The sequence below is a fragment of the Scleropages formosus genome, chromosome 13, assembly GCF_900964775.1.
Source record: "Scleropages formosus chromosome 13, fSclFor1.1, whole genome shotgun sequence".
Lineage (NCBI taxonomy): Eukaryota > Metazoa > Chordata > Actinopteri > Osteoglossiformes > Osteoglossidae > Scleropages > Scleropages formosus.
The window spans coordinates 6,023,301-6,037,558 of NC_041818.1; the positions used below are offsets into that span (position 1 = coordinate 6,023,301).

Here is a 14,258-nt window from a genome sequence, read left to right on the forward strand (position 1 = left end):
TTGGGGAAAGGGTTGCATAAGTTCATGAAGTCTTCATTTCCCAAAAGTTCCAGCACATGTTTTCTAAACAGACCCACTGCCCCATTCCGAGGAAGCCATGATAGGGTCAGGTGAATGGATTCTTAGTGACTACTGTATATTTACATTAAATTTATCCATTTAGCAGACAGTCTTCTCCAAAGTGACGTACATCTCTGTGAACGATTCGAAAGTGTTTTACACCAGCTGATTGAGAGATTTGGATGCAGACATGTGGTTCTTGAGCGCAGTCCATTTGTCACATACCACCATGTAAACCAGTATCCATTGTACGAGTAGCTGCATAAAGAGTTCCTATTAATTATTAAACAGATAACATAGTACATAGTAGTTTATACATGTTTACCACATAGAAGATAGGGGAGAAGTGAATCCAAAAGAGATTTGTTTTGGGACCCTTCTTGAATGTTGAGAGAGATTCAGCTGTTCCGAGAGATGGAGGGAGGTCATTCCAACAGATTGGAGCCGGAACAGAGAATCTCCAGGCTTTTGATTTTGGACCTCTTGTGCCTGGGACCAAAAACCTGAGTGCAGCAGTCTAGTTGTGGTGTAGTGAGCGATCAGGTTTCGTCGAGGGACAAATTCATTGATGGCGTTGGAAGTCATAACCAAAGTCTTCATCTTGATGTGGGCAGCTACAGGAAGCCCATGGGGTTTAGAGGACAAAATCAAGGCAAGAGGAATTAGTAAACCAAAACGATAAGATAGAGATGAGTGAAGGTTGATGAGTTAACCGAGTCAACATCCCGGATCACGTTTATTCGGCATTTGGAGTTTGTGTTGTTTCAGCATCAGTGAGGAAGATTCTCCCCAAGAAAAGTGCTGCAATCCCTCTGTCCTAGCAAGGTCACAGCTTTGGATGAACGCTCTTTTCCTGCTCTCGACTGGCACGAACGGGCTGGCTGTTCCGACACCGACAGCCAGAGGTGAGCGCAAGCAAACACCTGTTAAGCCTCTGCAGACATCAAAGATTCCTGTAACTGTCTTCTTCGTGCTTAATTACCCAGATGTTGTTTTTTCACACAGCTTTCCACACACTCATTGCCCGGCCCATCGACGCAAATCGCTCCAGGATAGGAATTCCGCGACACACAAGCATACGTATCTGATAAAGTACACAAGCCAAGGTCACGTATGGCAGAAGGTACAGGCCTATTCCCAGTGCACATACTGGTTCTGTCTTGCAAAATGCCGTTACAACAAAACATGCCCTTCCGACTCAGATCTCCAGCATGCTCACGTTTTTTTATTTTTGCAGAAAGTGCGACGTATGCCTCGCACGATGCAGTTCTCCTTACAGCATTGCACACTGCATTATTTACATTTCTTCCATTGCTGTGAAGCTTTTCTTGGGGCTCCTAGTTCAGAGGATGCATTTTTCCTCCGGAAGGCAGTGTCAAGTTTTGTACCTAGAAGTAATTTGCGGGCAGATGGGTCAGTAAAGCATGACCACAACTGGCAAAAGGAGAAGTACCATGTATGAGATCACCATGGATCACATCTGCTATAGGGTTCACGAAATCTGGAGAGGTCAGTCTAGCATCGGTTCTATTTGCACTGGGCAGCCAAGGAGAGCCCTGTGCCAAAACTGCAAGTTTGCCTGCCGGTCTCCACGACTCCACTCATCTCGTGGCGTGGGTGCACGTATGTTCGCGCCACGGCACCCTGAATGGGATCTGCTGTAAACAAGGCTCTTGGAGAAGGATTGCCCTGGCAACAGTTCTTCTTGCCCGAGGAGCAGCCATTACAATGACAGGAGGGTAGTTTTATTCAGAGCAGGAGTTGAGACAGCTGCTTAGTATGCGCTGCCCGTTCCCTGTAAATGTCCCCGATCCTTTATCAGACAGCACTGTGTGCCCGGACCCCCCCATTCCATTCCATAGTCTGTGCCTCTCTCTCCCACCCTGCTTCTCTCTCCCACTCACACACACACACATTCAATCAGTGTAAGTGAAAGCAGGCAGCGGCACACTGCTAAACGTTCTGCAACCAAAGAGCAAATATCTTTTTGCGAAACAAAACGCCCCGGAACACCTGCCAAGCAGAGACATTCTCACAGCACCGTGGGCGTTTGCGCTCGCTCGTCTGATTTGTCCGTCCTCCTCTCCTTCCTGAGCCTGGAAGCTTTCGAGGGAAAGGACTCCTGCCGGGTCTGTCCTTTTCCCCGCCGTGGTCCCACCGCAGCGCTAATGGGATGGTGCGGAGAGGGGGTGTATAGGTGTCCCGCAGCCCCAAAGCAGCCATGTGTGTGCAATCCGGGAGCCCTGCAGTGCCCGAGGAGCCCTCCCCGCAGAGTGCACGGGCACGGTGTGTCAACCGCAGGGTCACTGCAGGGCATTCGCACTGACATGTGTGCGCACACACAAACACATACACTGCAACACGGGCAGATGCACCCGCTTGCACACTCACACATGCACACACTGCTCTAGGCTGCTCACCTGTGTGTGTGTGTGTGTGTGTGTGTGTGTGACATATGGGCTCTCGACAGACCCTCCCCTCTGCTCCCTGACTGATGGATACAGATGGATGATGCAGGAGGGACAGCAGTCTCTGCACTCTTTCACTTGCTCTCTCTCTCGATCCCTCTCTCTCTTGCTCTTTCTCTCTCTCTCTCTCTCTCTCTCTCTCTCTCTCTCTCCCTCCGCAACTGTGCCACGAGCTCCGGATCCCTCACAGTGAAGCAGGCGTGCTGGAGTGCACACGCTCAGGAGGGAGCCGCGGAGCCCAAGTTCACACGTGCGACGCGGCACAACCGGGAACCCGCGGGCTCACCCAAGGGATGTAGGAGGTCCTCCGTGCAGCTTTTGTGTGTGTGTGTGTGAGTGTGTGCTCGCCACCCCTGCCCTCCTCCATCCTTCCAACATCACTCTTGCCAAGGAGCGACGGCGAGGGACCGGCTGGGATGACCTGGGTGACTGGCAGAGCGCGGGAACACCTCTACAGGCTGGCTAGTTGGGGGTCTGTCTGATTCCCCCACCCTCTGGCTCCACCTTCCAATGGCACGGTCGCCTGTGGTCAGCCATCATATGGATCCAGGGTCCCCCATAGAGACAGGTAAGAAGCGCATGGGTGACCAGCGGTGCTGGAGGTTTTCTTTTTTCTCCCTGGAGCGATGAAATGCTGAAAAACAGATGCGGCTCGGGGACGATGTGCTGGTTGCTGATTCACTTCTTTCCTCCTGATGAGTTGTTTGCACTTGCTCATTCGCTGGCGAGGACACCGATACTCCGCTAAGCGCTCTTATCATTTTGACGGCAAAAGTAACAGGGATAAATTCCTGTTAAAAGCCGGCGGAGCTGAACATTCCTCGGAGCATTTTGCGTTTAATCGCTTTTAGTGTAAATATTAAAGGCAATTTAAAGGAGAGCAACCACTGGCTTTCTCCGGCCACGTATCTCAGTTAAAACGACCCGGTTTGATCGCCGTTAGTCGTCGTTGGTCTGGAGCGAGGCCAGATAAACTGGGACCAGGATATCCTTGAGAAGTGATGAGAGCATGTCAGTGTCAGTCAGAACTGTGATTGCTGGCATATAGAGTTACGCTTTTCATGAAACGCACCAATGGGCAGCAGGCTTTTCACAGGATCACTTTGGGGTGCTCTACTGGGATGTGGGGGTGATGCTCTGTGGCAGCTGGGATGGTGGTAGGAGTGGGGGTGGGGGCTGCTTGGCTTCAGTGCAGCCATCAGCCACAGGTTTGGCACCAAAAGGGGCGGCACGGTAGCCGTGTGGCCAAGTGCAGACGGCGTGAGACTGCCAGGCGGCAGCACCCCCTTCATCCCTCTCCGGTGCCCCTTCGGACCCCCTCCATGGCACACGTCAACATGGCCAAGTGACTGATGAGCCTAATTTTCTTATTAACACGGCACTTTGATGAGAATTGCCACTGCTTTCCGACCCCGGCGTTTGTGTCATGCGTTGCTGCCGTACCCTGGAACTGCTCATTCAACTGGGGGCAGCAAATGAGCTTTAATTTGTCGTCATTGGAGTGATTTGTTCTGCACTCCTGCCCTGCTACACTGCAAAGAGTCAAGGCGGACAGAGAATATTAATGTGTGTTTGGAAGTGTATATGTGAGGAAAGCCCGGTGCCATAGAAATACCATTCAGTGTGTTTGTTTCACCTTTATGTTGCTTAGAGCTCGGGTTCATAATAGGGCGGAATTTTCTGCTTTCATAAAGGTCACCCTTTACATGAAGGGGCTAAAGAATACTGTGCCTTATAGCTTTTGAGCAATTTGACTTGACCTGCAAAATGTAAGCAGCGCATACCTTCTTGTACGTGACCGCAGGAGATGTCAAATTAGTCCGATGCTTTTTCCCTATTATTTGAACCTCACGAAATATGTTATTTGATGTTTGTTTAAAGTGTAGATACTGAAAATCTACCATTTTTGTTGTAAAAAAGTGCCAAAGGATTCGACTCGTATTTAATAAAAATCAAAAAAATGACAAGTTTATAAGTCTTTTAAGTGCCATTATGTGCTGTGTGAGACTGCTGTGTGAAACTGAGGGGATCACACTGGTCCAGTATTTGAAGGAAGGCACTCAGGTTAAGAGGATTAACTAGGACCACAAACCAGGCATCAGAGATTAAATATGTGAGCTGTGACCCATGCCCCTAAGGGCGTGCTCCCAGAACCAACACTGTCAGCATGTACGTGCGTTTTTCACAAAGACATGATTAGACTCTCCCGGGAATGGGCGCCCGTGGCCGAGGCAGCGCATAAAAAAAGTGTGGCTCAGAAATCGACCAGAAAAATGCTGCGCTTATTCAGAAAATATGAGCATGGGTAAGAGATTGCCTGTCAGCTGCAGTTGCAGAGGACATACATCAGAAAGGCCGACTCAGGCCTTACTGTGGAGGCTGGGTGAGCCAAGCAGGAGATGGGCGTTTTCCCAATGGACAGGGTGCTGGGTGAGACCCATCCAGCTATGGGCATTGCCTCCAGGCCAACAGGTGTCAGAGTGGGATCATTTAGCCAGAAGGACTAATTACAGCACTAATTAGATGGATGTGTGTATTTGTATGTGTGCGTTGTTGGGTGGGATTGGCACTCACTCCAGTTTAACACAAAAGCTTCATGCCCAAGGGGGATGTCCACTGGCTGTATGAGCATCAGCTGCACTCTGCTCTACGCCTTTCTGCACTCTGCTCGACGCCTTTCTCTTCACTGGTACTTGGTAACATTAAGGGGGCAGATGGCTTCTACAAGATGTAAAAAATAGTATTAAGCCACACTGTTTTCACACACTGTTAGACAATATTAGACATCCCTCCGGAAAGTGGGGGAGAGAAAAGCACCACATTCACCTCGTATGACTTATGTGTGTCACGCACAGTGTTGGGATTCAGGTAACCCCATATGATATTAATGAAAACAGCTTTCAGGTCCTGAAATTAAGATTCCAATGTCCTACCATGGGGGGCATCATTTTAAAAGACAGGACAATATCTGTGCTATTACACATAAAAAGTATGCACATTAACGTGTGTTTGGATGTTTTTCTTAATGCATCACCATTCCTTTTACCATTAATTTCTGTTTAGTTTATACATTACATTCCTCACAACTATCTACCACCCACACAACAGAGCATACGACTTTGGATGTGGGAGGAAACCAGAGCACCTGAAAGAAGCAAACGCAACATAACCTGAGCAGTGATCAAACTCAGAACCAATCGCACAGTCCAAGTGCTGTGAATTAACCCTCCAAATCTACCCTGCCCGCTCTTCCATCATGCCTACTCTTCCCTACCTGCTCCCTCCAGTTTGATGACCAGAAAATTCTTTGCGTATCTCCTGTGCATTTATATTAAGGATGAATATGGGATATACTTCAATGCATGCCATTGCGGCAGCAGCTAGTTCAGCAGCTAGAGCTGGTGCATCTCGACTCAAAAGTCCCGGGTTCCGATTTCACCTCCTACTGTAGTACCATTGGAACAATAAACACATAACAGGGTAATTCCTTCTCAAGGTGCTGCCTGCCTGAAGCTTCTAATACTCCTTATAACTGTTTCACTTATATATTCCACATTGCTTATGGGAAAAGATAATCTGACCTGAAAGACAGCAGGAAGATACACCTGAACTGCTCTAGTAAAAATGGCCCAGCGGAATAAATGGGTAAATGATCTAAATTCCTTTGCAACTTTAAATGAATGACTAAACATAGAACCGACTGGCTACCAGTAATCTTCACGTGATCGCAATGCCCACCGATATATTCTTGCAAGAGTCCCACTGAGTAACATCTGTGAACATCATCTATGACTGACATCAATTTAGCATTTAATAAGCAGTGCTGTATAGTGATCATTTCCATTTGTCCAAGTACCTGTTGGAGGAAGCAAAAGCACCGCAGGGGCTGACTAAAGCATACCTGAAATAGATAAAAAAAAAACTGTAGATTACATCAATTACATTGAAGGGCATTTAAAATGATGCAAACAAGTGAACATTATTCAGCTCTTCAAAAACACTTCGTGCTGGGAGCGTATGAGCCACTACTGTAGCTCTCCTACAGCGGGCTCCCTGTGATGGGGGGCTGGACTTGGGGGTGGTCAGGGGGCACTGAGCCCTCCTCCTCCTCCTCCGCAACAAGGCACTCCGACGGCCAGGCAAGAATAGAAGCTCTCGAGGCGGCCCGAAGCTCTTAGCTCATCAAAGTTCACAGCAGTGGGTCACTTCTTTGTCTCTCTCTCCCTGTCTCTTTATGTGTCTCGCTCTCCTTGCGTGCAACACCTTCCACCAGGAGGAACGATACCTTGGGAAGAGCAGTGTGTGACCCGTCTGAAACGTCGCTTCTCCGTAATGAATCCTGTGATCTGCACACCATGGGCCTCTGTGTGTATGTGTGTATGCAGTGTTAATAGGAAAACATAAAAGCTGATCCCACACACTGATATCAACACAAACACACATATTTGCAACCACAGCTGCTGAATTATGATATACTGGAGAATATATTTTGTGTAGGTAAGATAGCTGCATGGGGGACAGTGTGCAGTGGGTGAAGAGGATAATAATGTGTTGACATAGACAAGCAGCTTCTGCACCTCATTCTGAGATGAGTAACCAGACCCGACATGTTTATTGAGTCATCTCTTGCACTAGTGTTGCATCTGTCCTCAGCGTCCGTCCTCCCGGTGTTCACACCTCTAATGGGAATTGTGCTCTGCCCCCTTCCCCGACCCTCCTCCTATCACCTTCCACAGAAAGGGGGCACGCGGATGCTGCTCGAGCCCCGAGTTTTCGCTATAGCTGGCTGAATTGCAACTTCCTGGAAGTTGAACTCTTTGTTGTTCCCATGGAAACGTTTCCAACATATTGCTGGAAAAACAGAGAGAAACGTGCAAATCGCAGCAACCGAAAAGACGAGAGCCTTCCTACTCAACTTCAAGCAGAGCAACACTGACTGCAGGCAAAAAACAACCACAAAAGGGTTAATGTTTCCCTACCTGTATCTGTGACAGTAATTAAACCATAGTAAAAACTTTGAAAACGGTGGTCTTTATTTTAGAAATAATGGTCCTTCCACGCGGGGGACGCAGCGGCACAGCTGGCTTTGCTGGGTCCTGCTGTGTAGTGGGTCGGGGGTTCGAGCCGGGGGTGCCTTGCGATGGACTGGCGTCCTGTCCGGGGTGTGTCCCTCATCTTGCGCCCTGCGCTGCCATGCTAGGCTCTGGTTCACCATGACCCTACTCAGGACAAGTAGCTTCAGACAGTGTGTCTATGTGTGTGGGTTTTTCTATGCAGCAATTAAGATGTACAATATGTTAATAAGCATTTTTAAATGCATTATTTGGCCTTTTTTCATGATTACTTTCGTTTCAGCAATGATGCATGGCCACATTTGATACTAAATGCTAACCATTTTTCAAGTCATGCTTTCACAGAAATATTATTTTTCTTTAATATTATCTTTTATTTTTTGTATTATTTTTAATATTACTTGCTTTGGTGTCCTACCGGTTTTTTTTCTTTTTCGATTAATTTTTTTCCACTCATTTGCAGGAGTAAATCATGGTCTTACCATATTTTAGGAAGTCGGAGTTTCTACTTTTGTCCCGTCACAGTGTAATTCCAGTGGTTTTGAACTATTGTGCTGACCACTGAGCATGATTCACACAGGGTCTCTGCGAGTAAGAGATCAGTCTGAGTCCTTCGCTCTCCTTAATACCATTTTCTGCTCCAATGTTCTGACATTACTTTATGGGTCAATAAATACAGCTTGGTTAAGTGTGACATTTCTAAAACACGATGTGAAACTTAAAAATTCATCAGAGTGGATGCAGTAAAGATCCAGTGAAGATATATTTAGCTCCTAGATTTCAAATGTGTCAGAGAATACATTGGTATGTCATTAGCTAAATACTGTATGCATGACGTGCTTAAGAAAGCCAGAGAACTATAAAACACACTGAGAGGTTTGAAGGGTCAGAAAATTATTTATTATGCTTGGGAATTGTCTTCAACTGACTTGGATTAAGGCCTGGAGGGTCAATTAAGGTCCGAGACCTTTTAGAAAATAACACTGCATGTGGTCCCCGACTTACGATGGGGTCACGTTCCGTGAAACCCATCGTAAATTGAAAATAATGTAAGTCAAAAATAGATTTAATACGCCTAAGCTACCGAACATCATAGCCTAGCATATGTGCGGTGACCATTACGGGCTTGCTGCTGCTGCCCAGCATCATGAGAGAGTATCGCACTGTATATCACTTGCCCGGCAAAAACTCAAAATTCAAAATTCGAAGTACGATTTCTTCTGAACGTGTATCGCCAGCTCACATTCGTAAAGTTGAAAAACCGTAAGTCGAAGACCATCTGTAGTGGATCAACTGGAACGGTGCCCAAACTTTTATTTTTTTCCCCTAATCTGTTAAATTCAGCATATAAACAACAACTGCGCATTAAATGCACATGTCATGTTAAAGTTCCCTGCAAAGGGTGAGTTAATTTCTTTTCACTTATAAAATCAACAAAATGTGTAATTTGACTTAGGGGTGCCAACACTTTCGCGCACAACTGTACGGTTTTAATTAATCTGATGTTCTTTTTTGCACCGCACACAATCGTCTGCTTGTCTGCAAGAACTTGTATGATTTTTGGAGGTTTTAATTACATTTATGTTAATTGCTCATAAAACAAGGGTAACTAATTACGCCGTGTACGGATTACTGCCCTTCTGCTTCGTTGTCACCTGCCTTCTCCTCCTAAATTCTTTCTCCCTTGACTCTCAGGCTTAAAGCCTCATTCTGGATAGCTGTTATGCACCCCCACTCCCCTTGTCTTCCTCAGCCAGCAACAAATGGCTCATTCTTAAATGCCAAATACATCTGATTGATTCTCTTGCTTCGGCGAAGGGGGGCAACTAAAAGGCTATGTGCTGGATTTTTTTCACCCATAAAAATGCTGGAAATGCCCATAATTTGTTACTGCTAATAAATTGTATTTAATGTCCTTTGGTTCATGTGCTTAATGAGTACAACAAACTCTGAAACAGAGAAACCTAAGGGGAGCATTTAGTTAATTTGGTTTATGCAACTGGCTCTGTGATTTACAGTGTACAAACAATCCACAATCAGTAAGAGCACCACAGACAAATCCAGATGGGCTCTTATTAACAATGCCTTTTCATAAAGATGAATAACACAGCCAAGGGCTCGAATTTTGCAGGTTTTAATGACACCATTAGTTGATGGACCCTTTCTCTATTGCCCTTTTTACTATGGTCAAATGAGTTTGTTTGACTTTGACCTATGGAACAGAAATCTTTGGCATGTGTGAACACTTTGTCTTCTGCAGTAATCATGCTAACAGAAGGAATACGTTGCGGCAGTGCTGTATTTCAGAAATAAATTGTTTCCTTCATTATCAAAAGCTTGTGTTGCTGACACTTTTGTACTTCGGCACTTAATTACAGGATACTTAAATTAACTATTTAGTCAGAATTACAAGAAATAAATGTTTGGAAAAGTTTTTTCGTCAAAAACTTTGGGGTAACAATGGGATTTTTTTCTCAATGACATCCTTATTATTCTAAGATTGCAAAAAAAAAAAAAAAAAAATTGTATCAGTGAGAAGTCAAACTGTAAAATATTTTATGTACAGCAGTGATATTTGGCTCAACTTGGTTTTATCTGAGATTATTTGATCAGGCATTAATTATTATGGTTTACTAATTACCCCACTTTCCCAAAAATTTTACAGAAGATTCTAATTCAGACTTTTGTAATGATTTTCCACGCATTTCAAATAACTATTTGGACATTTTTATCCATAAGCTGATTAATAATTTTATGTAATATATGTGTCTTTAAGATATCTTATTACACTTGACCAAAGTACTTACCCTGAATTGCTCCAATAAAAAACCCAGCAGAATCATGAGCAGCTTGGTAAATAACCATTGTCGGTTGCCGTAGACAAAGATAAGAGCTAAATGAAGGTTAGTAATAATACATTTGGGGTCTTAAAATGGAATCTTCAAAAAATGATGGGGAAGAAAGGAAAATTTGTCTTGAACAGTGATAGGAGCCAAAGGCTAGATGGTCTAAATGAACATTTAGGGAAGGAAAGGGTCATGAAAGAAGACTGGTCTTAGAAATGGTGAAGGAAAGGAAGATAAAGGAAGGAAATGTGGTTTTGATGAATAGATTGTTAAAACTAAGTCTTGAATCAACAGTGCAGGGAGGAAATTGGGCAATAAAAAGTGAAACTACATCTTAAGGAGTGACAAGGAAGATGAGCTGGACCACAAAGGAACGAGACACAACCAAGATAGAAATAGTGAAGCAGAGAAACAGACTAGACCACAATATTCCACAAAGACCTCTCTTCTGAAGTCCAATATGACAGATAAATCTTTTATAAGCCTTTAACCAAATAAAAGGAAGAAGATTTGAAATACATGGATATTTTTTGCTTAATATTTTAACAGAATTTAATGGATCTCTGTTTTTCTGTTGCTCACAGTCCTTTTCATATTTGTTATCCTTCTTTCCCCCATTCACCACCTGCCATTAGCAGCATTCTGCAGGGATTTGTGCAACTTGACAAACAGGCACATTATGAGATGTGTGCATGAGACAGAGAAGCCAGAAAGGTGATGAAAATAAGAAAGTTGCCGATATTTTTAGCAAACACAGTGAAAACGGATTAATTTGGTTATTAATTTAGTACTACTAGATTATTAGAGAAGCAAGTTTGATTGGATTTTGTTACTGCATACATTCAGGCCTTCCGAGAGCTTAGGTGAGGCTCAAACCATTTCGCATAGTAAAGCCCCCTTATTGTTTAGGAAGGGGGTAAAAATAATTGAATGTAATGAATGACATGTTCAATAAGTAAATAAAAAAATAAATTGTACACAGCATGATATCATTTTTATGTAGCTTTAGTTTTAGGCACTCTGGCTCGACTAGTTTGTATATTATTCTACTATTTAATCTTGGCTAAGACCCTATTGCCCCCAATAAGGCGTACATTCATTAAACTGACCTTTTACTAGTGAGTTCGTCTGTAAGATTTGCTTGCACATCTATATCCATGAAGACTGGATTGCTAGAAGGATCAGATGCATTCAAATCTAAATAAAAGCAATAAATGCGTCTTATTTCTCTTTGTTTAAAAGTTAGGGCACATACAGTAAAATGTCAAAAACAGCGTTACCTGAGCAAGTCAAGTGGAAATTACAAGCAAACTGATATTTAAGGAAACAGTTGTTGAGCTTATGAGTAAATGTCAAAGCAGACATTTTCCTGCCAATGTTGCATCTAGTCCAGCTACAAGTAATATAGGCTCGTGTGTTTACAGCTTCAAAAATGAATGAAGTACATAAAAGTAAAATAAATTATAAAAAAATCTCACCATCTCACATGTTTAATACCAGTTTTATCAACAGTGCTTTATGAATGTTTCCTTGATTAAATCCATCAGACGCAAATAAATTTGCAAATAAAATGTTTTCATCTTGTGTGTCAGCAGAAGATGATGATGGGATTTAGCAATAAGGAGGCAATTTAGAAATTTACTCTTATTGTATGTTGTTATACCTTATGTGCAAGTGAATGAGAAAAGTATTGCTACACATTTATGAGCACATGTGTCAGACGCAGTGGAGATATTAAATGAGCAAAAGAGATATATTTGAAGAGGAGAATAAGACCAGCTGGCTGTAAGAATTTATGACAACATAAATTATTCCCCACAAACAAGAAGTCTATTTGTCTGACTTCTGTTTCGGGATTTTAGCGTAAACATATTAAGTAGGATGGACCATTTTCTGTGATTGAGGCTCATTACCTTTACTTAATGGCAAAAGAAAGACTTTTCATGCCACTGCTAAGGAAATTAAATCAATATTCCCTGGGCTTTTATTCCTACGACACAAGGACTACAGTGCAAGACTCTAAAGAACCGAATACTTAAAATTTAAGTCTTAAATATTGTGACGTATTGGATATGCAGTGTGTTCCTGATTACTGAAGAATTATATAGTTACATACAGTGATACGAAGAATAAAGCAAACACAGCATTATCCAAAGGGTACAAGCGGGGAAATGTCACCAGTGAGAACTGGAATTGTGACTGCAATATTAACATCCATAGCTGTATCTTAAGACAGGAGGCAGAGGTCATGTTGGAGATTCACTGGTCTAGAAACTTTTTTAAAGTTATTAATACTGAGGGATTTTCAGGACACTGAAGCAAAGATGGGAGAGCACACAGAGGCTTACCAAAGCGATTGTATTTCTTGTAACGTGATAGATGTGTTTCGGCGGGATGCCTTCATCAGCATTCTCGTAAACTATGAAATATATACAATTCTGAGATCATATGACAGCAAAAGATATAAGAGGAAATAATGTCATGCTTAACTGACTAACAGCCCAAAATGGGAACACATAAAGGTGGAGGCAGCAAAGAGATGGTGTGTGAAAAAGTGTGAATGAAAAATAAAGAGGTGGGGTGTCGATGTCCTTTTCTTCTGGTCTTTTGAAAAGAATGAAAAAGTGCAACAGAGTGGCTACATATTCTGCATCTCAATAGATAGATCAAAACAAAATTACAACAAATACATTAGAGATGGAAAAAACTATAACCATACAAAACTTAAACAAAAGTATTAGTAAGGGTGGGGCATCTGGTGGTGTAGTGGTTGGAGTGGCTGCCTTTGGCTATGAAGATTGCAGGTTCAATCCCTACCTTCAGCTGTTGTACCCTTGAGCAAGGTACTTTCTATAAAAGTTGCTGCCATAATGTAACTCAGCTGTATCTGTAACTGGGTGAATACTTCTAACCCTGTGATGGACTGGTGTTCTGTCCAGGGTGTATTCCCCCACCCCTTCATGCACACATTTTCTGAAACTGCTTGTCCCAAGCAGGGTTGTGGCAAACCAGAGCCTAACCTTGCAACACAGGGCGTAAGGCTGGAGGGGGAGGGGACACAACCAGGACGGGACACCAGTCCATTGCAAGGCACCCCAAGCGGGACTTGAATCCCAGACCCACCGGAGAGCAGGACACGGTCAAACCCGTTGCACCACCCTACACTTTCACCCTTATGCCCAATGTTTCTGGAATAGGCTCCCGCTCACTGTGACCCCACTTAGGATAAGCACTTCTTGAAATTGATTGGTTATTAGTAAGGGCAAAAACAAACTGAATAGAGGGCTAGCTTACAGAAAGTGGTGTAGTGACATGTCTTCATTTGGACATAATGTATTTAAGGAGTGAATGTACCATGCTTCTTCAATAACAGACACATCTCTCTGTCTCTGCCTCTTCTCAAAAGTTTTATTGATTCAATGCTTATAAAACGAAGGGCTTCAACCTTATGTCCAGCTGAGTGAAAATGATTGCCACAGGTGATTTCTCATCCTTATTGCTAATGGTGCACTTCTGCTCAGTTATCTGCCTCTTTAGAGATCTTTTAGTTTTGCTGACATTGAAAAGGTTGCATGGGCAATGTAAAAATCAAACCCCATATATACAGTAGATAGGCAAGTAATTGTTCCTTTCACTTGTATGGTTCTATCCAAGTGTGGACATCTAAATTAAGGATTGTTACTCAACAAGTGCAGCAATGACCCTTAAAATTACCTTCATGAACAGGGATTGTGTAAACCCCAGGTGGTTTACAAATATCTGACCATACCAGATGGACCTTATAGTTTAGATAACTGGATTCTGACGAAACT

At 43.4% G+C, this 14,258-nt stretch overlaps 1 protein-coding gene across 1 annotated transcript in view; it reads left to right on the plus strand.

Annotated features, from left to right (window-relative positions):
• The first annotated feature begins 2,736 nt into the window (after window positions 1-2,736).
• frmpd3 (FERM and PDZ domain containing 3) overlaps window positions 2,737-14,258 on the plus strand; it is a 134,196-nt gene continuing 122,674 nt past the window's right edge. The window contains exon 1 of the mRNA XM_018737052.2: window positions 2,737-3,096. The gene's annotated coding sequence lies outside the window, so the exon portion shown is untranslated. The remainder of the gene's footprint in view (window positions 3,097-14,258) is intronic.